The sequence below is a fragment of the Sorex fumeus genome, unplaced genomic scaffold (genome assembly GCF_029834395.1).
Source record: "Sorex fumeus unplaced genomic scaffold, SorFum_2.1 ptg000044l, whole genome shotgun sequence".
NCBI lineage: Eukaryota > Metazoa > Chordata > Mammalia > Eulipotyphla > Soricidae > Sorex > Sorex fumeus.
The window spans coordinates 68,352,209-68,375,280 of NW_026606101.1; the positions used below are offsets into that span (position 1 = coordinate 68,352,209).

Sequence of the window (23,072 nt, forward strand, 5' to 3'; positions counted from 1 at the left end):
TTATTCCCTTTCCCTCTCCCCCCACCCCCAGGTCTTTGGACCACACCTAGCTGTGCTCTAGGCTCACACTTCTGATGGGTTCTGAGTTCGAGAGACCATCGGATGCTGAGGGTTGAACCTAGGCCAAATCCCCAAGTGTTTTCCCCACTGTACTATCAACTCTGGGCCCGCAACTGGAAGAATAATTAAGAACAGACATAGACCTGGCGCTGAGTACCATCAGCATGTTAAATTATGTTAAATTCCTGAAGTTTCCATTTTCATAGGATATGAAAGCAAGAAGCCTCCCAGGAAAAATATTAATGGAATAGAGGGTAAAAGTGTCTATCAAAGGTTAGCAAATACATCATTCCAGTGTAAACATGAGATTTTTACAGTTTACGGGCCAGAGATAGAGTAGAACTGGTAAGGGACTCGCCGTGCATGCAAACCACCTTGGCTCTATCCGAGGCACCAGGTCAGCTAAACCCTGGCCAAAGTGAACACTGAGCTAAGAGCCAAGGGTAAACCCTGAGCACAGCAAAGTGTGGCCCCAAAACCAAAACAACAGGGGCCGGACTGACAGTACGGCAGGTAGAATTTCCCCCATACGGCTGGTCCCCCAGTACTGCCAGGAGTAATTCCTGAGTGCAGAGCCAGAAGTAACTCCTGAGCACTGCTGGGTATGACCCAACAAGAAAAAAGACAAAACAAAATGGAACAATAAAAAAAAGCTAAACTGCACAAAATTTGTCATCCTGAATATCTAGAAATACCGGTTTGAGTATGTAAATCACAAAAACTCAATAATCTAAACTAATCAAGTACGTCTGGAAATGAAGTTGGACTCTTGTTGACAGCCGCTCAGATTCCTTCAGTGGCTCAACAGGTGAGGAATTTGTGGAATTCAGGTCTTCAAGGTCTAGTAAGCACTGTGGTTAAACCACCCAGTCAACACCAAATTACGCCTGTTGATTACGGCTACTCTGATCCCTCCCATCCTTCCTCTGCTTCACTCACGGCACTTCCTCTAAATGGAGGAGAGAGGGATGAAATCAGCAATTATTATAAATCAGTTATTAGAAATGCAAAGGAAAGGTGTGTTAGGAAAGTGGCTGGATTGCAGTTTAAAGAAATCTTCTGGATTGCTCATAGATTTTTTTTTCTAATCCACATAATCCCCCTCCCGAAAGGCTAGATAATCAGGCCCTTAGGGGTAAATTTAGGGGTAAATAGGCGGGTGGTCCCAGAGTAGCCAGGCCCAGAGGCTGTGGGGGGTGGGGTGGAGTGGGGTGGGGTGGGGTGGAGTAGGCCAGTCCTTCAGAGGGCAGTGCTGGGATTCAAGTCAGGGAAAATTAAGGAAACCCTCCAGAAAATACTCTCTTCTTTGGTAGTAATTACTCCCAGCAGATGATAATCTCAGGTGATCTCCTATATGCCAGGAACTAGGAAACACTCACTCATTCTTCATGAAGAGCCAGGAATACAGGAAGATCAGTCCCAGAATCAGAGTAAAGTATTTTCTTGGCGTTTTCCCTTTTATTTTTTTCCTTGGCCTTGGGGGGGGGGGGGGGGGTCCACACTTAACGATGTTCCCCGGTATCATCTTGTACAAGCAATCAAACCCATGCCTTGAGGTCAGAGCGGCAGTACAGGGGTGAGGACTTGCCTTGCATATCTGCAACTGGAGTTCACCCCAGCACCCCACCCGGTCCCAGGCCCTGAGCCAGGAGCAGCCTGAGCACCCCTATCCGAAAACAAACAAAAACTGAAAACCGTGCCTCCAGGCAAAGCATGGCTGAGCTGAGTGTATCTCCAGTCCAAGATTTATGCTTTGTTCTGGTTTGGGGTCACACCCAGTGGTGCTCTGGGCTTATTTCTGGCCAAATGCTCAGGGCTCATTCCAGGCAGCGCTGGAGGAGTGGGAACTGGGACCATGTGGGGTGCAGGGATCTGCAGGACTATGTCTCCAGCCGAAGGGTTTGTGAATGTGTTAAAGGGGCCGGCACTGTAGTACAGCAGGCAGGATGCATGTCTTGCAGCGGCTGACTGGGGTTCGATCCCCAGCACCCCATATGGTCCCCGGAGCCTACCAGGAGTGATCCCTACGCATTGAGCCTGGAGTAAGCGCTGAACACTGCCAAACGAGGCCCCAAAACAAGGAGGAGTAGAGGAGGGATGAGGAGAGGTGGGGAGAGAGGAGGAGGAGGAAGAATGTCTAGATAACCTGGAAGCAAGTCAGCAGGGGGGTCAGAAAGCCACACTTGCAACACACCTTAACAATACGCAGCAAGGCTGCAGGCAGCCTAGGAGTCTGGGAAGGAGGCTGGGAAAGCAGTCTGGACCCTACAGGAACACAGCAGCCACCCGAGGGGCCCTGGGAACCCAGGCCCAGCCTTGGGAGGGGCTACAGCGCTGCAATGAGAACTGACCGAGGCCTCCAGGAGGGCAACACTTCCCCCTGGAAAAGCCCAATCAACTTCTGCTTCTGTACAGAAGCACGGGTGGGAAATATCCATGTGGTCCTCCATCCCCGAGGGCCTCGAGCTCGTTCCCCAGAGACTGGCCCCATCTCCACCTGCGAGCTTTCCCCGCTGCAGAAGCCCCAGTTCTCTCTTGGATACCCATCTCCCTTTCCCTCCACACACATGCCTAATAAATGTAGAAAATTCTTTTAAATAAAACTATTTTGGGGGCTGGAGCGATAGTAGAGCAGGTAGGGTGTTTGCCTTGCACGTGGCCGACCCGGGTTCGATTCCCAGCATCCCATATGGTCCTCTGAGCACCGCCAGAAGTAATTCCTGAGTTCATGAGCCAGGAATAACCCCTGAGTATCACCGGATGTGATGCAAAAAGCAAAAAAAAAAAAAAAAAAAAAAACTATTTTGGAGGCTGGGGAGATAGTACAGTGGGTAGGGAGTCTGCAAAATAAAGAGGGGGGGGGACTAGCTAGAGAAGAAAATTTGGTTGTTGTTGGCTACACCTGGAGGTGCTCAGGATTATTCTAGACTCATACAAAGGAATCACTCCTGGCAATGATCCCATCATGTGCAGTGCCAGGGTTTGAACCTGGGTCAGCCACATGCAAGGCAAGTGTGTTCCGCTCTGTGCTATCACTTTGGCCCCTAGAAAAAGAAATTTTGAGGTGCTGTTCGATAAAATCAATTGATGGTCTAATATATTCTCTCCTCTCTGGCAAACCAGGAATTTCCATTCACCGTTCTCGCAAGGTAAGCTGAAGATGGATTCTGCCAAGAATTACGTACTGAGGGTTCTGTTTTCCTCCCCTAGGTTCTCTAGCACTGCTCATCACTTCCTCCAAGTCTGTCTTTTGCTCCAGTACTTAGGTTTGTTCCAGGCAGCTTTCCTCGGGACCCAGGAGGTAACACGCTATTGCAGGTGATGTGTGTGACGCGGAGAGAGCGCCTTGGGAAAAGGGTGCTTCCACTTCTCTGCCCGACCACGTCGGGGGCTCACCTGGCCGCTCACCTGACCACCCACCCAGGAAAACCACCTACCAGCGCCGACCAGTTGTCAAACTGCACCTGAAGCCTACTTGCTCGGCGGGGTGCAGGGCCTGGTCCCCACCACCCCAGTTCTGGAGAGCCACAGACTCTGGCTGGAGCAAAGAATTGTGCTAGGCCAGAGGGATAAAGTCCTTCTAACCCTGCGCGGCTTTCCACAAACTTCACCATCCCATACAGACAAGAATTTCAGGAGGAGACAAAATAGTGAAGCAATAGAGGGCTTTTGTTTGTTTGTTTGGGGGCCACACCCAGTGGTGCCCAGGGCTTATCCTGGCTCTGCACTCAGGAATTACTCCTGGCGGTGCTCAGGGATTACTCCTGCCTGGTTCAAGTAACCCTATAGGGTACAGGGGACGAACTCAGGTTTGTCACATGCAAGGCAAGTGCCCTACCTGATGTACTATCTCTATGGCCCTACATGGTCCTTTCAGAAGGTCACTCTAGAGCACTGGTCTCACTTGACAGGTTCTAGAAATTATACATATAGCCTTCATAAACATATCTCCTACAAAATAAATTCACTGCACATAAATTGCCGGATTTGAAGACTGGAATTCTCATTTCCATTTGTAACAGAAAACCAACTTGAAGGTTGTGCAATTATCCACTTATTCCAGTTCTGACATATTCTTCCCGTGACAGTGTCTTTAAACAAGTCCAGGGCTTAGAAACAGGGATGTGGGGGTGTGACTACAAAGGGTTAACATGAAGGAGTTCCTCAGGGTGCCAGAATTGTTCTGTATAATGTAAGAGGGGGAGGCACTTACAAGTCTGTGCATTTGTTTAAACTCAGGAGGGAGCGCAGGCCTTGCAGGTGGGCGCCTCGGGTTTTCCAGCTACGGCCAGGAGGCGCCCTGAGCACCATGCCAGGAGCAACTGAGCACAGCCTGAGGTCCCCAAACCACAACAAAATAAACAAACAAATCTACAGAGCAGAGGGGAATGGCACAGAGAAGAGAACCCTACAAATGTCAGAGACTTCGGAAGTGGCCAGCCAGGAGGAAGTGGCTGAGTGGCTTGTGAAAGGTTTCGCATGACACCCTATCAGTACAGAAACAGAAGCCAGGTGCCAAAGGTGTCAAAAGTGGGAGGGAAACAGGGAAGGGGGGACTAGGTGGCACTGGTGGAGGGAAGTAGATGCCGTTGAAGGTATTAGTGTTGGAACATTGTATGCCTGAAAGAGAATCGCCAATAACTTTGTAATCCACAGTGACTAAAAAAAAAAAAAAGAAAGAAACATGGGGGCAGGGTGGACAACAGTACAGCAAGTAGGACACTTGCTTTGCATGCAGCCAACCTAGGATCAATTCATGGCACCTCACGTGCTTGGTTTGGGGGGGGCGGGGGTCACAGGTGCCGGTGTCCCTCCAGGAGTTACCTCTGGGCAGAGAGGCAGGAGTAATTCCTGAGCACCTCCAGGTGTAGCACCACACCCTAAAAAATACTAAACCGAAAAAGGATGGGCTCTGACTTTGGGCAGAAGGGATAGTACAGCAGCAGGGCACTTGTCTGCATGCGGCTGACCCTGGTTTGATTCCCAGCACACCACACTGTCCTCCACGCCCCGAGAGAGCCAGAAGGAAGCCCTGAGCACCTCCGGGTGTGGGTCAAAAGTCAAAAACAAAGTCAGAACTTGGCAAGCTCTCAGGATAGGGCAAGATGTTCTTTAAAAAAAAAAAAAACACAGGGCCAAACACACACACACACACACACACACACACACACACACACACACAAAGGTGAATTTAGGTTTACAGCATGTTAATTTTTAATTCAGTAGTACTTCCTTCTTAGCAATGTTTTATTCAAATCTCTGGGTCTTACGGGTCTTACAGGTCAGACACCTGAGTCCCGATACAAACCCCCAGCAGCACTCAAGAGTCCCCTGACTATCCTCAGGGATCGGTCACTCCAGAGCAGAGCCAGGAAGAGCCCCTGAGCCCTGCTAGGTACAGTCTAAATACAAAACACAATTTTTTCTTTGGGCCAGAGAGATACTACAGGGGACTGGGTGTTTGCCACGCACATGGCTGTATCTATTCCTGACACCACATATGGGTCCCCCAAGCCCATCAAGAATGATCCCTAAGCTCTGAGCACCGCTGGGTGTGGCCAAGCCCCCTCCCACCTCCAACCCAACAAAATTCCTTTAAGTCATAGAAAAATGTAAGTCTACTAACTCTGGGGAAGGCCTAAATTAGAGGTATGCCATCCACAGTATCAGAGCAAGTGCTGGTTATTACACTGAACACACCCTGCCGTGCAGTGCTCCTGCCACACTGCCAGGAGAGAGGAATATAAAAGCGACCGGGGAAGACACGGGGACAGCGCCAAAGGGGCACCCCAGCTCGGAGGTGCTCCGCACTGGTGTGAACACCTGCCAACCAGGAGAAATAGGAGAAATCCTGCAGGGCCCACGAAGGCAGAAATAAAAACATTATCTATAATAATACCTTGTAGACTCCCTTTTTAATCTAATCTTCTATAATGAAAGCTGTGTTATGTGGCAATGATGTTTTTGAGGACCGGAGGGAAATTTCTGGAGCCCGGCCGCTGATAACCGCCGTGCTGAAAGGTCAGGCTGGAGTCTCAGCAGCAGGAAAGACTGGAAGGGGGCGACGCTCTCGCCTACACGCGCTCAGCACCTTGCTCAGTAAGCTGGGGGTCGCGGCTCATATGAAGCCACATAACTTCTTCAAACTTTTTCTGAAAATAAATGTCCTAATGGGGCTGGAGCGATAGCACAGCAGGTAGAGCGTTTGCCTTGCATGCAGCCAACCCGGGTTCAATTCCCAGCATCCCATATGGTCCCCTGAGCCAGGAGTAATTCCTGAGTTCTGAGCCAGGAGTAACCCCTGTGCATCGCCGGGTGTGACCCAAAAAGAAAAAAGAAATAATAATAATAATAAAATGTCCTGATGATTTATTATGAGCAGGAGAATATTTGACTGACATACCAGCTTTAAACTCCTATACAGTCGGGGTCCCTCAGCTGCAGTGCCCGCAAACCGGCATGGGCACAAGGGTCCCTCTCTCAGTGGACGCCCACGAGTGTCAGTGTGGTGCTCGCTGGGGTAGTTACAATGCTCACACACTGGCCTGGTAGGGTCCCCGCATCCTGGCGGCGGCACTCACCGCCCTCTCTGCAGGCAGCCAGCAATGGCGTGTGGCACAGGAGATCACCGCCAGCACGGCTGCCAGGGCGGTGCCAAGCCCACATACCCCCAAATTCTGTTTGGGTTTTTTTGGGTTTTTTTGGAAGGGGTTATTAAAATAAAAACATCAGTTCGTCATGAAAATTCCAAATGCGACATATAGGACTTGGTATGCTAAACTGTATCAAACTACCACATCCGAGAACCAATCCCCTAATTAAATGCCTCCAAAGAACAAAACAAGGGCTGGGGGAAGTTACTGAAGGGACCGGAGCCCTGGGTCTGACTCCCCGCCCAGGGTCTCCACCAAGCACAAAAGGAGAAAACAGGCTTGAAAGCTGAGTTACTTCTTTACAAAACTATTAAGAATCTAGCAGACGATGAGCAAAATCGACTCCCAGGGGCTAGAGCCCATCAGTGAAGACAGAAGGAGAAAGGAGACTTAACAGAATAACTCCAGGCCGTCTGGTGCCTTCCTCCATCGCACAAATCTGGAACCGAGAGAGGGCTGAAATGTGTTCAGAACACATTCTACTTGGAATCAGAAGATTGTGTAACTAATTTCATTCACACATCCATTCATACAACATGAGTTAAATGTTCCAGACACCGTTCTGGTTACTGGCAACACCCCAGGAAAAACAGACAAGGTCCCTGCATATATAGTATCAGAGCTCATAGTAAGAAAGCTTAAATTGTGTTGGAGGAAGAAAAGCCAAATCAACCAAGTAAGCAAGAGAATTAACTCGTAATGCAAGGAGAGTTTGGATTTACTTCTTTGTGTAATATGAAACCATTGGGACAAGAAAGGAAAGATCGCTCTGCTGCTTGTTTGGGGAGGAAAAGTTAGGGGCCACACCTGGTGTGCTGGGGGAGATTCCTCAACTCCTGCTCAGGGGTCACCTCGGGGGTCACTGCTAACCACGTTGGGAATCCATAGTGGTGCTGGGAACTGGACTAGCGTCAGCTGTGTGCAAGACAAAGCACCCAGCCTCTGCACTATATGAATACTGGTTGAAAATAAACCCAGAGGGAACTCAACAAGCTGAGCGTAAGCTCTGAATCCCAGGTTCAATCCCCAGCACCACAAGATCCCCTGAGCATCGCTGAGTGTGATCCCTGAGCACCAAGCCAAGAGCAGCCCCTTAGTACCGCCATGCATGGCCCGAAAGCACACAAGGTAAGGACGAGACAAGAAAATGAACTCAAAGCAATCAAGATCAGAGCAAGAAGACTAGTGAAGAAGCTACTTCCTAAGTACTGGATGGTGACAAAAACAAAGTCCCAAACCGGAACCGGAGCTAAGGGGGTGGGGGTGGTGGAGAACTTGAGTGGCGTGTGTTAAGGCCCTGGGTCCTATTTCCAGCACCACGAAGCACACAGACACACAACACAGGTCAAAGAGCCAAGAAAATCATTCAACTGGTGCTTCACGTGACTAACACATGCGGATACCGAGGTCCATCCCAGCAGCCCAGGCCCACCCCCACAGCACCACAGGGTATGGCCCTTCTGAGACAGACAGACAGACACACAGACACACACAGACACACACACACACACACAGAGAGCCAGGGGTTAGGCACTTGCCTTGCATGCAGCTGACCCTGATTCAATCCCCCACAATGCATATGGTCAGGGCCAGGAGCAAACTCCGAGCAGCATAACACCAAAGAACCTATATAAATCCCTCGGACTGATGTTCATGCTTCGCAGTCAGACCCCTGGGGTCTACCCATGATTCCCAGCACAGAAAGGTCTGCCAAGGACCACTGAGACCCATCAGAATACACAGCTGGAAGGAGCCAGAGAACTGGCCTGACACTGAGAAGGTGCAGGGAGGGGCCGAGGGGTACAGGTACGAAACAGAGGCGCAGGGAAGGAAAACGCTAAGGAATGAAACCAAGTGCTCTCCAGTTCGAACATGTCAAGTGTCTGATGCCGACTAACAAAGAAAGTGAAGCTATCATGTAGCGGGCCGAAAGCATCTGAAGTTCAGGATGGAAGATAAAAATCTGAGCATCAACCTCACACTGATAGCATTTCAAACAGGCAAGGATGAGATCACCAGGAGCTCAGGGAGGAAAGCGGAACCGCGTGCCAGGCTTGCGAGCCCTAAAGCATTCGGGTGTTTTGAAGTAAGAGATGAAAAAGTCAACAATAGAGTCAGGAGAAGAAAAAGCACATACGTGGAGTCTCCTGTGCCCCACATATAACTCAACAGGCAGAGCACATGCTGGGTTCATTTCCCGGTACCACATGGTTCCTAGTGATCTGCAGGAGTGATCCCTAGCAGAGTGGAAATAACCCCCAGGAAATGCCCAAAGCAGCAACAACAACAACAGTACGGGATCATGGGAGACTCTTTAATACCACGGCTCTCCCAACATGCACTCGAATTTTCTAAGTTAAAAAAAAAAAAAAAAAACCTGTGAGGGGGCCAGAGAGATAGGACAGGAAGCAAAGAGCTTGCCTTCCACATCGCTGACCTGGGTTTGACTCCCTCACATCCCCTATGGTTCCCCAAGCACCATCAGGAGTGATTCCTGAGTGCAGGGCCAGGAGTAACCCCTGAGCATCACCAGGCATGGTCCTGAATCCTCCCCCCACAAAAAACCTGCGGGACCAGAGCAATAGTCCAGCTAGTGGGGCATTTGCCTTGCAAACATACCTGGATTCCAGCCCCGGATTCCAAGTGGTTCATTGAGCCCTGTCAGGAGCGATGCCTGAAATCAGAGTCAGGAGGAAGCCCTTAGCACAGCCAGGTGTAACCCAAAATACAAAACCAACCAACCAAAAAACTGAGGAGGAGGGATAAGATGGAGCTCAGATGGAGCTTCCCACATTAGCCCAGGATTTGATGCCTGCACCAAAAAAAAAAAAAAAGTCCCAGGAAGAATGGGTGACATCCCCAAGACCCCAGATATTTGGGATTCCGGTCCAGGCCTAAAACCAAGACGTAACGCCAAGCCCTAGCCTTTCACCATAGTCAGCAATGAATCTCATTGCTGGAATCAGAGGGCTGATGGTAAACAACAAGGAAGACCACAATTAGTCAACAAGGAAGAACCTAATTTATTTTACAAGCGCCATTTCCTACAGATGAGGGAGAGAGAACTGAAAAGGCAGAGGGCAGGCTTTGCATGCGGGACAGTCTGGTTCCATCCTTGGCATCGCCCGGTCCCCAGGACCAAGCAGAGTCAGGGGTAGTCCCTGAACACTGCCAAGTGTAGCCCTTTAAAAAAAAAAAAAAAAAAAAAACAGGGGCTGCAAAGACGGTACAGCAAGTTATGCACTGGCCTTCCAAGCACAGACCTGGGTTCTATCCTCGACACCACATACAGTTGCCCAGGAATGATCCTGAAGCACAGAGCCAGGAGCAAGCACCAGCTCTGGCCAGGCTGTTGCCGCGTGTGACCAAAACAAATTTTAAAATAAAACATAAAAGAACCAGAGAAATAATTCAACAGGCCAAAGCTCATGCTTTCCAGGCAGGGGGTCCTATTCCATGCCTCATACCACACTTACAGCACCACCAAGAATGATCCTAGAGCACAGAGCTAGGACAAGGCCCCGGGTGCAGGCCAAAAACTAAATAAATAAATAAATTGTATATACTGCGCTCCCATTCACAAAGCGAATTGGATCAAATGCCTTTATAGACCACTCTAAGGAAAGCTGGAAATAGGGTCAGCGCTGGAAATAGGGTAGCCGGTCAGGGCATTTGCCATGCATGTGAACCACCCTCCAAGGATCCCAGGCATTCCTATGGTTCCCTGAGTACCATCAGGAGTAATTCCTGAGCACAGACCCAGGAGTAAGCCCTGAGCATCGCCAGGTGTGCTCCCAAAACCAATAACAGTAAAAATAAATTAGAAGATCATCACAATCAGAGTGCAATTCAGGGGGTATAAGACAAAGTGTGTGTGTGTTTATCACTTTTGTCTTAGTGAATACAATTCCAGACCTCAGAGTTCAGATGTTTCACTTTGTTACACCTCTGTCTTTGGAAACTAGGTTAAGATGTTTATCCTGACCGCCAGGTCTGTGCTACATTAACCAGGGCGTCATCAGTTCTGCTTTTACCATGAAAATCTCCCCGTGTCGCATAAAAATCCCCCAGTGATTAATGACCTGCTGAGAATCCTGAGTCGCTGGAGATGATGATTTTATTAGGAATCATATTTCCAAACATTCATTCGGGGCTTCAAAATAAGTACTCATCTAATTTAATTACGATGACTTCACCAGACAGAACACTGCCCACAATGATGTTTACAGAAGCACTTGTCACTCCCTTCGGATGGAGCAATGCAGAAAAAGGAGTGTTTCCATAGGCTTCGGACCCTCACACTCTGTAACAAGTGACAGCGTTGAAGTGTCACGTAAGATCGCTTAAACACGCAAGCACTTTCCAGTGACAGCCCCACCAGCATCTTCCTTCCCCAGCCGGTCCTGCATTCGCTCGCTCCTATGCCCACACCAAGTCGGGACCCACGACAGGTAGATGGATCCACGGCAGCCCGAGCGAGAAAGCAACGACCGGCGCCGCGGAAGGAAAACGACGGAGGGCTCCGAACTGGGGCCGCGGTTTTCGATAACCGGCTCCGGCGTTAAGTAACACCCGTGGAAGTTACTGCAACAGCAGCGCCGTTCGGGGAGAAACGCGTCCCCAGACGCACCGCCGCAGCCAAGCTCGCAGGGGGATGATGCTGCTGCACCAGCAGCGCCGCTGCCCGAGCCCGTTCCCGGGCGCTGGCGCCGGGTCCCGCACCGCCACCCGCGTCCCGGCCGCGCCGCGCCACGGGGAGCAACCCTGCTTCAGGGTCACGGACAAACCGGGTCCCGCTGGCCCGAGGCCCCGGGGGGTCGGGGTTTGAAACCCACCGGCCCGCGGCGACAAGCAGGGCCCCCGCCCCTGGGTTCCACTTCTGCGCCAAAATCAAAAGGGAAAAAGGCACCTGGGGGGCGCCCGGCTGCGAGAGGCGCGGGGCCGTCTCGGGAAGGGCCACCGCGCCGGCGGCCCGGAACCCCCGCAGGCCGGGGACCGCCGCTCACCTTCGCGAGCCCCGGGAGGGCCGCGGGCCGCGGGGCGCCCCCTCCGGCGGCGGCCGGGCGGCGCCGGCGGCGGCAGGAAGCGCAGCGCCGGGGCCCCGCGACCGGCCGCCAGGCTGCCGCGGACCCGAACGCGCCGCCCGCCCGAACGCGCCCGGGCGGGCCCCGCGCCGCCGCGCTCACCTGCCCGAGCAGCTGCGGCGCTCCCATCGCCGCCTCGCTCCGTCCGTCACCTCCCGCCGGCCCGGCGCGGCGCTCCAGCAGCCCGCCGCCCACCGCCAGGGCCCGCGCCGCCGCCGCCGCCGCACCGACCCACGGAGCACGCGCGCGCCAACGCCGTGCCCGCGCCCGCGCGTCTGTCTGTGTGTGTATGTGTGTGTGTGCGCGCGCGCGCGCCGCCCCGGCCCCGGCCCCGGCCCCGCCCCGCCGCCCCGGCCACGCCCCCCGGCGCCGCTCGGGCCAATCGGCGAGCGGCGAGGGCTGCGGCGCCGACCTGCCGGCCGGGCGGTGCCGCCAAAGGGGCCGCCCCGCCGCGCAGTGCGCTCGGGCTGGGTGCAGCCGAGAGGCGGGTCGGAAGCCCGGAGGTTTCGGGCGGAGAACGCAGGCTCGGGAATCCCCGGGCCGGGCGTCCCCGGGAGCGCTGCGCCACCTGACCCGGCCTTCGCAGCCTCCCCCGCTCCGGAGTTCGCTTCTGTTCTCGGCTTGCTGACCCGCCTGGTCTCCGCAGCCGAGTTCGGCGGCTTTGAACTGGCACGTCGGTCCCTGGCGGCGCCGCGTTTGGCTTTGACTCCTGTCCCTCTTTGTCACTGCAGAGCCGGAGGTGGCGGCTGGATCGGGTTCCCCCACACCCCTCCTGCCTGTTGACGTCCATAAAAGTAAAAGTTCAGGTGCCCGGAGCGGCAGTACAGCAGCTGGGGAGCTTGCCTTGCACGACCCGACCTGGAGGTTCGACCCCCAGCATCCCATAGGGTCCCCCAAGCACCGCCGGGAGTTACTCCTGAGCTTTGCCGGGTGTGGCCCAGAAAATAAGAAGAAGCAGAAGTTCAGCCGTCCAAGCCCAAGACGCTCTTTTCTGTGGATTCACTCTCATTTCCTTTTCTTTTCCTTCTTTGCCACAGCTGCTCAGTTGGTGCGCAGAACCTTACCGTGTTGACCCAAGCCCTTTAGTTGTCCCATTATCTGCTTTGACCTCAACCAGAAAACGACAAGTTTTGCAACCAGCGCTCTTGAATGTCACCTACAGAAAACCAAAATTTTATGTTATTGTAAGTCTGCTATATTATTGTAAAGTTATTGTAACTTATTTGCTACTGCCGTCATGGAATAAATAGTATCTAAATAGTATCTGAGGGGCCGGAGCAATAGCATAGCGGGTCGGGTGGGCGTTTGCCTTGCACGCGGCCCACCTGAGTTCAACCCCCGGCATCCCATATCGTCCCCCAAACACAGCCAGGAGTAACCCCTGAGCATCGCTGGGTGTGACCCAAAAAGCAAAAAAAAAAAAAAAAATCTGATAGCACAGCGGGTAGGGCGTTCGCCTTACAAGCGGCCAACATGGCCGACCCGAGTTCGATTCCTCCGCCCCTCTCGGAGAGCCCGGCAAGCTACCGAGAGTATTCGATATGCCAGACACAGTAACAACAAAGTCTCCAATGGAGACGTTACTGGGCCCGCTCGAGCAAATCGACGATCAACGGGAGGGCCTTTACCTTTTTTATAAAGCAAAGGTGGCAGAGGCCGAGAGAATACAAGGGGTAGGGTGTTTGCCTCGCACGTGGCTGACCCAGATTCGATCCCCAGCATGCCCTGTGGTCCCCAGCACCGCCGGGAGTACAGAACCAGGGGTGGCAATAAATAAATAAATAAATAAATAAATAAAGCAAAGGTGGTAAACAAGTCGCTGATAAAGGATAGTTTTGGTTAATGATTCCAATTTAACAGACTGTCTAAAACTAAAACCTACCACATTAAAAAGTAAATTCCAGGGGCTACAGCAATAGTACAGAGGGTTGGGCGTTTGCCTTGAACTCAGCTGACCAGGGTTCGATGCCCAGCATCCCATATGGTCCCCTGAGCACTGCCAAGAGTAATTCCTGAGTGCAGAGCCAGGAGTAAGCCCTGTGCATGGCCAGATGTGACCCAAAAAGCAAAAATAAATAAATAAATTCCAGAGGCAGGTAGGTTGAGGGAGCGGACAAGAACATTGTATGCATTAAGCCCTATCATTAACAGTATTGTAGAGGCCGGAAGATTGCACAGCGGGTAGGGGGTTTGCCTTGCTGGCGGCCAACCCAGGTTAAATTCCCAGCATCCCATATGGTCCCCCAAGCGCTGTCAGGAGACATTCCTGAGTGCATCGCCGGATGTGACACAAAAAGAAAAAAAAAGCAGTATTGTAAATAACTGCCTAAAATAAATATATAACTCAATTCTATACAAAAAATTTTAAATAAATTTCAGAGCAATTAAAGATAGGAGAATATATACAAACAGGCCAGAGTGGTAGTACAGCGGGTAAGGTGTTTGCCTTGCATGTGGCCAACACAGGCTCAATTCCCAGTGTCCCATATGATCCCCGAGCACTGCCAGGAGTGATTCTTGAGTACAGAGCCAGGAGTAACCACCCTGAGCAATGCCAGGTGTGACCCAAAAAGCAAAAAAATATGAAAATTAAATTTATTGGGGGATGGGGGAGCCACACTAAATGGTAATCAGAGGTTTTTTTCCTGGCTCTGTGCTCGGAAGTGACCCCTGGCAGTGCTAGGGGAACCCTCTGTGGTGCTGGGGATTCTGCATGCAAAGCAAATGCCTTACTTCCTACTCTCTGAAGCCTCTAGAGGTTTTTGCTGTTGCTTGTTTTTTTTTTTTAATTAATACAACTTTAGTGAAGGGGAAACTTTAAGGAAGACAAAAAGGTCAAATATGTTAAGGGAAAAATAAAAACATTTGTCTACATAAATATTTTTGAAAGTTTTGCATGACATCACAATTAATTTGAATACAACAAAAAATAGAACTATAAAAAAAAACATATGGCAAACACATTGTAGCTCCAACATAAAAGAGTTTCTATAAATGGATTTGTTGTTACTGTGTCTGGCATATCGAATACTCTCGGTAGCTTGCCGGGCTCTCCAAGAGGGGCGGAGGAATCGAACTCCGGTCGGCCATGTTGGCTGCGTGCAAGGCAAACGCCCTACCCACTGTGCTGTTCTGTTTTGTTTGTTTTGGGAGCCACACCCAGCAGTAGTCAGGGGTTACTCCTGCCCTGCACTCAGGGATCATTCTCGGCAGTGCTCAGAGGACCATATGGGATGCTGGGTCGAACCCAGGTTGGCCGCATGCAGGGCAAGGGCCTTCCTGGATGTACTATTTCTCTGATCCCTATAAATGGATTTTTAAAATATGCACAAAGTAGGCAATTAATGGAACAGAAAACACAAACTGCCCACTTAAAAAAAGGCTTATTTCACTAATAGCCATGAGAAATTAAATTAAAACAATAATTCATTGTTCAATCCCAGTAGATTGGTAAACATTAAAAGGAGCTATCAGGTGCCAGAGAGATAGTACAATGGTTAAGGCACTTGTGTGGCCTGACACTAGTTCAAGTTTCAATTCCTGGCACCGCATATGGTCACTTGAGCACTGCCAGAAGTGACCCTAAGAACCGAGCCAGGAATAAGCCATAAACACAACCGGTGATGACCCCAAAAACTCAAACACTTAAAAAAATAGAAAAAAGGAGCAATCAATATTTATGTTGAAAACAAGCCATGTACATCTCTGATGGGAGTGTAAGTCAGTTGCCAAAAACTTTCCAGGAATAATCTGGGGATATCTCTTAGAATATAAAATATGCGGGGGACCTGAGAGGTAGTACAATGATTACGGCACTTGCTCTGCACACCAGGCTCAATCCCCAGTACCACCATTTATCTCCCCCGCACCCCACCAAGAGTGCAGAGCCAGGACTAAGCACTGGGCACAGAGCGTATGTCAATATCATAGACCAAGGGATGTTTCAACAAATGGTCCAACCACGAAGAGATGGTTCTACGTGTTCTGCATGTGGAAAGCCTGAGTCCACTCTCCAGCACCACGTGGTACCCCTAAACCTTCTGAGGGTAGTTCCTGAGCACTGCTGGGTGTGATCGCAAAGTCAAATAATACTAATCATCATAATAATAAGATACAGGGACTAGGGATATGTCTCAGCTATAGAGCACGAACCTACTTTGTATGAAGTTCTAGATTCGATCCGCAGCATCATAAAAATTAATTAGTAAAATAAAGTAAAAGATATACATGTACCTGGGGCTGGGACGTAGCTCAGCAGGGGACAACTTGCGTCCATATATGAGCCACAGGCTCACCTCCAGCCCTACCACCAATCAATCAATTCAAATACATATGTACACTAGATCAATAATGCATTGATCAAAAGCTACCTTAAACTTGCCCTATCCGGAAACCATAGAGAGCTGGGGCTGGAGCAAAAGTTTTGCATGCCGGAGTCCCAGGTTTGATCCTTGGCACTACCTGGTCCCCTGGTCACTACCAGGAGTGACTCACTGGTTGTGGCCCAAAAGAAGAAAGGAAAAAAAAAGAAACTAAAGAAAATTGTAAAGATATACACAAGCGTATTTCAGTGGACTGAACCCTAGTCCTCCAAAGGGAAAAATGGGGATTTAGGGCAGACTCAAGGGGCTGGAGCACCCACTTGGGCATGTGGAGGCCTGGGTTTGAGCCGCAGCACAATTCTGTGTCCTGACCACCACTGCCAGTAGGAGCCTCTGAGGGGCCTGGACCAGTATGAGACAGGGCTGCAGGGCTGGGTGTGGCCAAAATAGAGACAAGTCCACCTGAAACACATAGCCTTATTTAGGAGGGGAAAGGGTTTTGTTTTGTTTTTGGGGTTTTTTTGTTTGTTTGTTTGTTTGGTTGGTTGGTTTTGGCTTTTAGGCTCACACCAGCAATGCTCAGGAGTTACTCCTGGCTCTGCCCTCAGGAAATACTCCTGGAGGTACTTGGGAGACCATATGAGATGCCAGGGATCGAACTCAGGCTGGTCCTGTGCAAGGCAATCGTGCTACCTGCTGTATTATCACTCAGGCCCCAGAAAAACGATCTTGACTTCAAGGGAGTGGGTAAAAATAAAAAGATCACGACAGAAGCAAAGATGAGGCTCGGTACCAGAGCACTTGACTTGCACATTTGAAGTCCTGCGTTTGATTCCCAGAAACGAGAGAGAGAGAGAGAGAGAGAGAGAGAGAGAGAGAGAGAGAGAGAGAGATTTATATATAATTAAGTTTAGAATATGGAATCAAGAGGGGAGATTTGAGATGCGCAGAGATGAAGGTAGGTTAAAGAGAAAGGTAAAAGACTGGAGAGATGGCAAAGAAGTGAAGAATCTTGCTTGCACGTAACCAATCCTGTTCAACCTGCAGTACCACATGTACCCAGTACCCCCAGCACAGAGTCAGGAGTAACCCCAGAGCAACTCTACATGTGGCTCAAATCAATCTCCAAAGGGGGAGGGAGCCAGTTCAGAAAGACTGGGTTTGACTCCCTGTACCACATGGCTCCCCTCACCCCCGTCACCACCACCACCCGGGTGCACCTCAAGTACAGAACAGGAAGTAGAACTTCCCTAAACACTGCCTGGAGGTCCAAAATAGACAGGAGGGGCAGAAAACAGTACAGCAGGGAGGGCGCTTGCCTTGCATGCAGCCCACCTAGGTTTGATCCCTGATATCCCATATGGTCCTCTGAACACCACCAGGAGTGACACCTGACAGCAGAGCCAGAACTAAGCCCTGGGAACCACCAGATGTGGCCCAAAAAACAGAAACAAAATAAAACGAGGAGGGGGGGGGTGATGCATTCACAAACCATAAAATGATAACATGCCAAGGACTGTCTCCAGCTACCAGAACTTAAGAGAGGAACAGCAAACAGATTCTCCCTAGGAGCTTCTAGAAGGAACCCATCCTTGCTTCCAGACTTCTAGTCTCCAGAATTCTGAGAGAGGGGGGAAATTCTCATTTTAAGCCTATTGCAAGCCCCTGTTAGAGCTCATTTGTTCTTATTTGTTTGTTTTGTTTGGGGGCTATGAAGAGTGGTATGCGGGGCTAGAGAGAATCGCAGAAAGAGAGCTTGCCTTGCACACAGCCGATACCCCATATGCTTTCCTGAGTTCCACCAGGAATGATCTGAGTGCCGAGCCAGGAGAAAGCCCTGAGCACAGGTGGGTGTGGCTCAAAAAAACAAACAAAAACACACTCAGTGGTGCTCAGGGGCTACTCATGGCACACTGCTCGGGAAGCATGTGGCAGTCAGGATCAAATACATAATACATACATCCTGCATGCAGAGCACACATTCCAGTGAGTTGACTTCATCTCTCTGGCCCCACGCTTTTAATTTTTGTTCATTCAGTAATTTGTTATAGTACTCATAGGAAGGGCTGGGGGATGTGACTCACTTATTAAGTGCATGCCTTACCTGCAGGAAAGACCAGGGTTCAATCTCCAACATGGGGGAAAAAAATCATCACAGGAAACAACACAGGGTTTACCGTAGTATTGTTTGCAGTACAAAGCATACTGGGAAGAAACTGGTTGCCCATAGATGAAATCCTATGAGTCACCTGTCCAACCTCCATGGAGTATGATGTGATGAAAAGGAGTTAGACATCTTCGGATTGACTCAGAGAGCCATGAATGATGTGTTGCTAAAACAGAAACTACACACTACCAAATGATGTAACAGTGTGAGAATCCTGGGACTGTGTTGCTAACTATTTTCCTACATACTTGTGTGAGCATAAAGAGAAGTGTGAAAGAGTTTGTCCAAGACTGATCACACTGGGGACCAGAGCGTTAGTACAGGAAGTAGGGCATTTGTCTTGCATGCAATTGACCAGATTTGACCCCTGGCATCCCATATGGTCCTCTGAGCACCACCAGGAGTAATTTCTGAATGCAGAGCCAGGAGTAACCCCTGAACATCACTGAGTGTGGCCAACAACCCCCCATCCAAGAGAAAAAGAATTCTCACATTCGATACTCCGGAGGATGAAGGAACCCAGGTCCTCATGCACTCCAGGCATGTACTCAACCACCGAGTTACAGCCCAGTCCGATCATGAATGCAGTTTCTGCTTTGTTGAGGATCACACCAAGTGACGCTCAGGACTACACCTGGCTCAGTTCTCTGCAGTCATTCCCAGGAGAGCTTAGGAGACCACAAGGCGCCAAAGATCAAACATGAAAAGCACATGCTCCAGTCCTTTGAGCTATCTCCTTACCCAAAGTACACAACTTAAAAAATAGTAATGATTTTGATACTAAAAAGAGGTAAAATGATATGCATGATACTCTAATCAGTAACAGTATAGTAAACCATAGTGCCAAAAAGGAAAAAAAATGGTGTCTGTCACAACAGCAGGCTGAGGGAGGAAAACTGGGGACAATGGTGAGGGGATTGGCGTTGGAAAGTTGTATGCCTGAAACTCAATCACGAATAACTTTGTAATTCACAGTGACTCAATAGTAAAAATATTCATAATCTGGGAACTGAGAGATAGCACAGCAGGTAAGGGCACTAGTCATGCATGTGTCAAACCCTGGACAACAAGATTTGATCCTCAGTACCAACCATGGTCCCCTGAACACCACCAAGAGTGATCCCTAAGCACAGAGCCAGGAGGAAGCCCTGAGCACTATCAAGCATGGCCCCAAAACAAAACAAACAACAACCGAAGTTGTGAGGGGCCTGAGAGGTAGCACAGTTGGTAAAGGATTTGCCTTGCATGAGGCATGGATGACCCAGGTTCCATCCCTGGCACCATATATGTTCCCCTAAGCACTGCCAGGAAGAACCCCTGACTGAGCACCACCAGGCATGCCCTCCCCAAACCATCAGAAATTATATTGCGTAAATAAATACACTTATGAAATAAAGTTGTGGTGTTTTTTGATTTTTGGCGGGGGAGGGGGGGCAGGCACACCGGCAATGATCAGGAATTACTTCTGGGAGTGCTCAGGAGACCATATGCAATGCCGGGGATGCAACTCGGATCAGAGACAAGCAAAGCAAGTGCCTTACCCTCTGTACAATCTTACTATCCGTCTGGCCCCTAAAGTTGTGATCTTAAACTACACACACACACACACACACACACACACACATATATATATGTACTCTTTTGGCTTTTTGTCCTATTATTCTACTATTCCTATTTATCTGCATATTTTCCACAAAATTTTTATTTTTCCTTCTGAGAATTTGAGTGCTTTCTTGTCATGATTAAATAACAAAGTCACATGCTTTGAAATCCTTAATACGCTGCTGAATATGTACTAGAACTCTCTCCCTCGCCTTTGAGATGTTCCTCATAGATGACCAATATCATTCCTCTCCTGACTGTGACCATAAATATGCAAATGTGAGGCTGGAGAGATGGTAGGGGGGTTAGGCTGTTGTCTTGCATGCAGCCAACCCTAGTCCCTTGAGCACTGCCAGAAGTGGTCCCTAAGCAGAGAGCCAGAAATAAGCCTTGAGCATCTCCTGGTACGGCCCAAAAACAAAACAAAAAGAAAAGTACAAAATGCTAGAATGCCCTGCCACAGAAGCAGGGTGGGATGGGGGATGGGGGGTGGGAGGGATACTGGGATCCGTGGTGGTGGAAAATGGGCACTGATGGAGGAATGGGTACTTAGTCATTGTATAATTGAAACCCAAGCACAAAAATTTGTAAGTCTACAACTGTACCTCTTGGTTTGTCACTAATAAAAATTTAAAAAAAGAAGAAAGAAAAATGCAAAATGCTTAGCTCTGGGAATCCCTAGCTGATTGATTGGAGTCTGGCTCAAAGGATAAGGATAAGGTCATCTTTGGGGCCAAAGAGAGAGCTCAATGGGCTGAACACATGCTTTGCATGCAGGAGACCTGAGTTCAATCCCCAACACTCCATGATCCCTGAGCACCACCAGATGTGAACCCTGAACTGTAAGCTAGGAAGAGCCCAGCACCACCAGATATGGACCCCAAACAACAATAAAAACAAAAGTAGACTCCGTCAGTCTTCACTAATTGAAGACTCCTGAGTAACCAGTTCCAAAATCAGTAGGGAGAGATAAAGCTTAGGGCTGACAAGATTCGACAGGGTCCAAGGCCTGTTAACTGGTTCAACTCCCAGGCACCAAAAATGTGCCCAAAATTATGATCCCCGATGCTTCAAACAGTCCCCAGTGACTGCAACAAGAAACACAGCCGGGGAAGGGGGTGGTGGTGTAGGAGGAAATAAAGAAAAATCTCTCAAAAATCCCTCAAAAAAGGGGGGCTGGAGCAATAGCACAGCGGGTAGGGCGTTTGCCTTGCACGCAGCCGATCAAGGTTCGATTCCCAGCATCCCATATGGTCCCCCGAGCACCACCAGGAATAATTCCTGAGTGCATGAACCAGGAGTAACTCCTATGCATCGCCGGGTGTGACCCAAAAAGAAAAAAAAAAATCTCATCAGGGATCACACCAAGCTCTGCCAGGGGACCTAAGAGCCAGGAAAGTGGGTCCCTGGGTGTGGCCCCCAAAGCAAACCAAAATGATGAAGCAAATGGGTAGGGAGAATCTGACCCACAACGCAGAACCACTTGGAGCCCCTTTCTGCGCAGCCCACCGCTGTCCCACCAGAGATTTTGTTCCCCTGCACTGAGCTTTGGTTAAGGAGGTTCACGCAGGGCGAGCTCTTTTTCTTTGTTGACACTATTCTGGTAGTCACACGGCAGGGCACGGAGGGGTTCGCTTTGTTCGTTCTTATTGCTGTATAGTATTTCATGGTATCAGCTTTTTGTTTTGTGGCTATGAAATGTGCCACTGTAACAATACACTATCATTGATCTGCCCCCACCTTTTTTTTGTTTGTTTTTGTTTGGGGGGGTTATACCCGGAAGGGCTTACTGCTGCTTCTGAGCTCAGGGATCACTCCTTGAGGCTTAGGGAACTCTATGGGTGCCAGGGATTAAACCTCAGTGAGCCTTGTGCACGACAAGTGCCTTTCCCACTGTGCTACCTCTCTGACCTCTCTCTCTGGTCCTTTTATGATGGAAGCTTATGCAATTTCTAATATTTTACTGTACTAACAGTGCTGCAATTATAACCCATATTAATATTAATATTCAATTAAAATTATATCAATATAATTATTTTGTTATAATTTTAGAGAAAAATCCCTAGAATTATAACTACTGGATTAACAAGTAAAATATTTGTAATTTTCAAAGGATATTGCTAAATTCCCTTCTTTAAATATAAGTGATAAACTTTACACTACCAGCTGAAGAGCATTTGAGAGAGTTTTGTTTATTTCCGCCCACCCCCACCCCACCCATTCCCCTGGCTGTGTTTCTCCTTGCAATCACTGGGGATGTTGAAGCCTCAGGGATCACAATGCAGAGCACTGAATCCCACTGGGCGTCAGGGCCATGCCAAGGCTGGAATTCTTGTACCTGGGCCAGAGCCATAGGACAGTGAATAGGGCGTTTGTCTTGCACATAGTCAGCCTGGGTTCGATCCCCAGCATGCTATATGGTCCCCCACGCACCACCGGGAATGATCCTTGAGCACTCCCAGGTGTGGCTTCTTGCCCCCCCGCCCCCCTCAAAAATAATTCTTGCAGCCCTCGGGTGCAGGGAGATAGTATAGAGGTTGGGCATATGCCTTGTTCTTTTGTTGGGTTGTGCTTCTTGAGGGGGTCACACCTATCACTGCTCAGGGGCTAGCCCCAATTAGAACTTGGGAGGGCTCTCTGCAGTGCCCTGGACTCTGTGCTGTAGCCCACTGAGGTACCTCCTGGGCATTTCTTTTTATTTTATTTTTGGTGGAGGAGGGGGAGAGTGCGGCGGCAGGGGGGGGGGGGGGAGGGGGGGAGGGGTATACCTGGCGATGCTCAGGCCTTAACTCCTGGCAAGACAGATGTTGGGTCTGGAGGTAGTAAGGTGTTTCCTTACATGCAGCCAACCCAGACTCAATGCCAGCATCACAAATGGTCCTCTAAACCCTGCCAGGGGTGATCCCTGAGCACAGAGACAGGAGGAGTAAACAAACAAACAAAAAAAGACATGTTCTATCATTGACCTACATCCCCCGCTCACCACCTTTTCTTTCTATCTCTTCTTTTTTTTTTTTTATGGGGGAAGGAGGGTGCATTGGGCCACACTCGGAGGTGCTCAGGGCCTCCTTCTGGCTCTGTGTTTAGGAATCACTCCTGGTGGGCTCAGGGAACCATGTGTGGTGCAGAGAATCAAACCTAGGTGGGCTGCACAGGTGAGGGCCTTCCCCACTGTGCTCTGGCT

The 23,072-nt window shown here is 49.8% G+C and overlaps 1 protein-coding gene across 1 annotated transcript in view; it reads right to left on the reverse strand.

Moving 5' to 3' along the window:
* The window catches only part of PIK3CB (phosphatidylinositol-4,5-bisphosphate 3-kinase catalytic subunit beta), a 104,399-nt gene extending 92,340 nt beyond the window's left edge, over positions 1–12,059 (reverse strand). Inside the window, exon 1 of the mRNA XM_056122091.1 lies at positions 11,900–12,059. The gene's annotated coding sequence lies outside the window, so the exon portion shown is untranslated. The remainder of the gene's footprint in view (positions 1–11,899) is intronic.
* Positions 12,060–23,072: the final 11,013 nt, after the last annotated feature.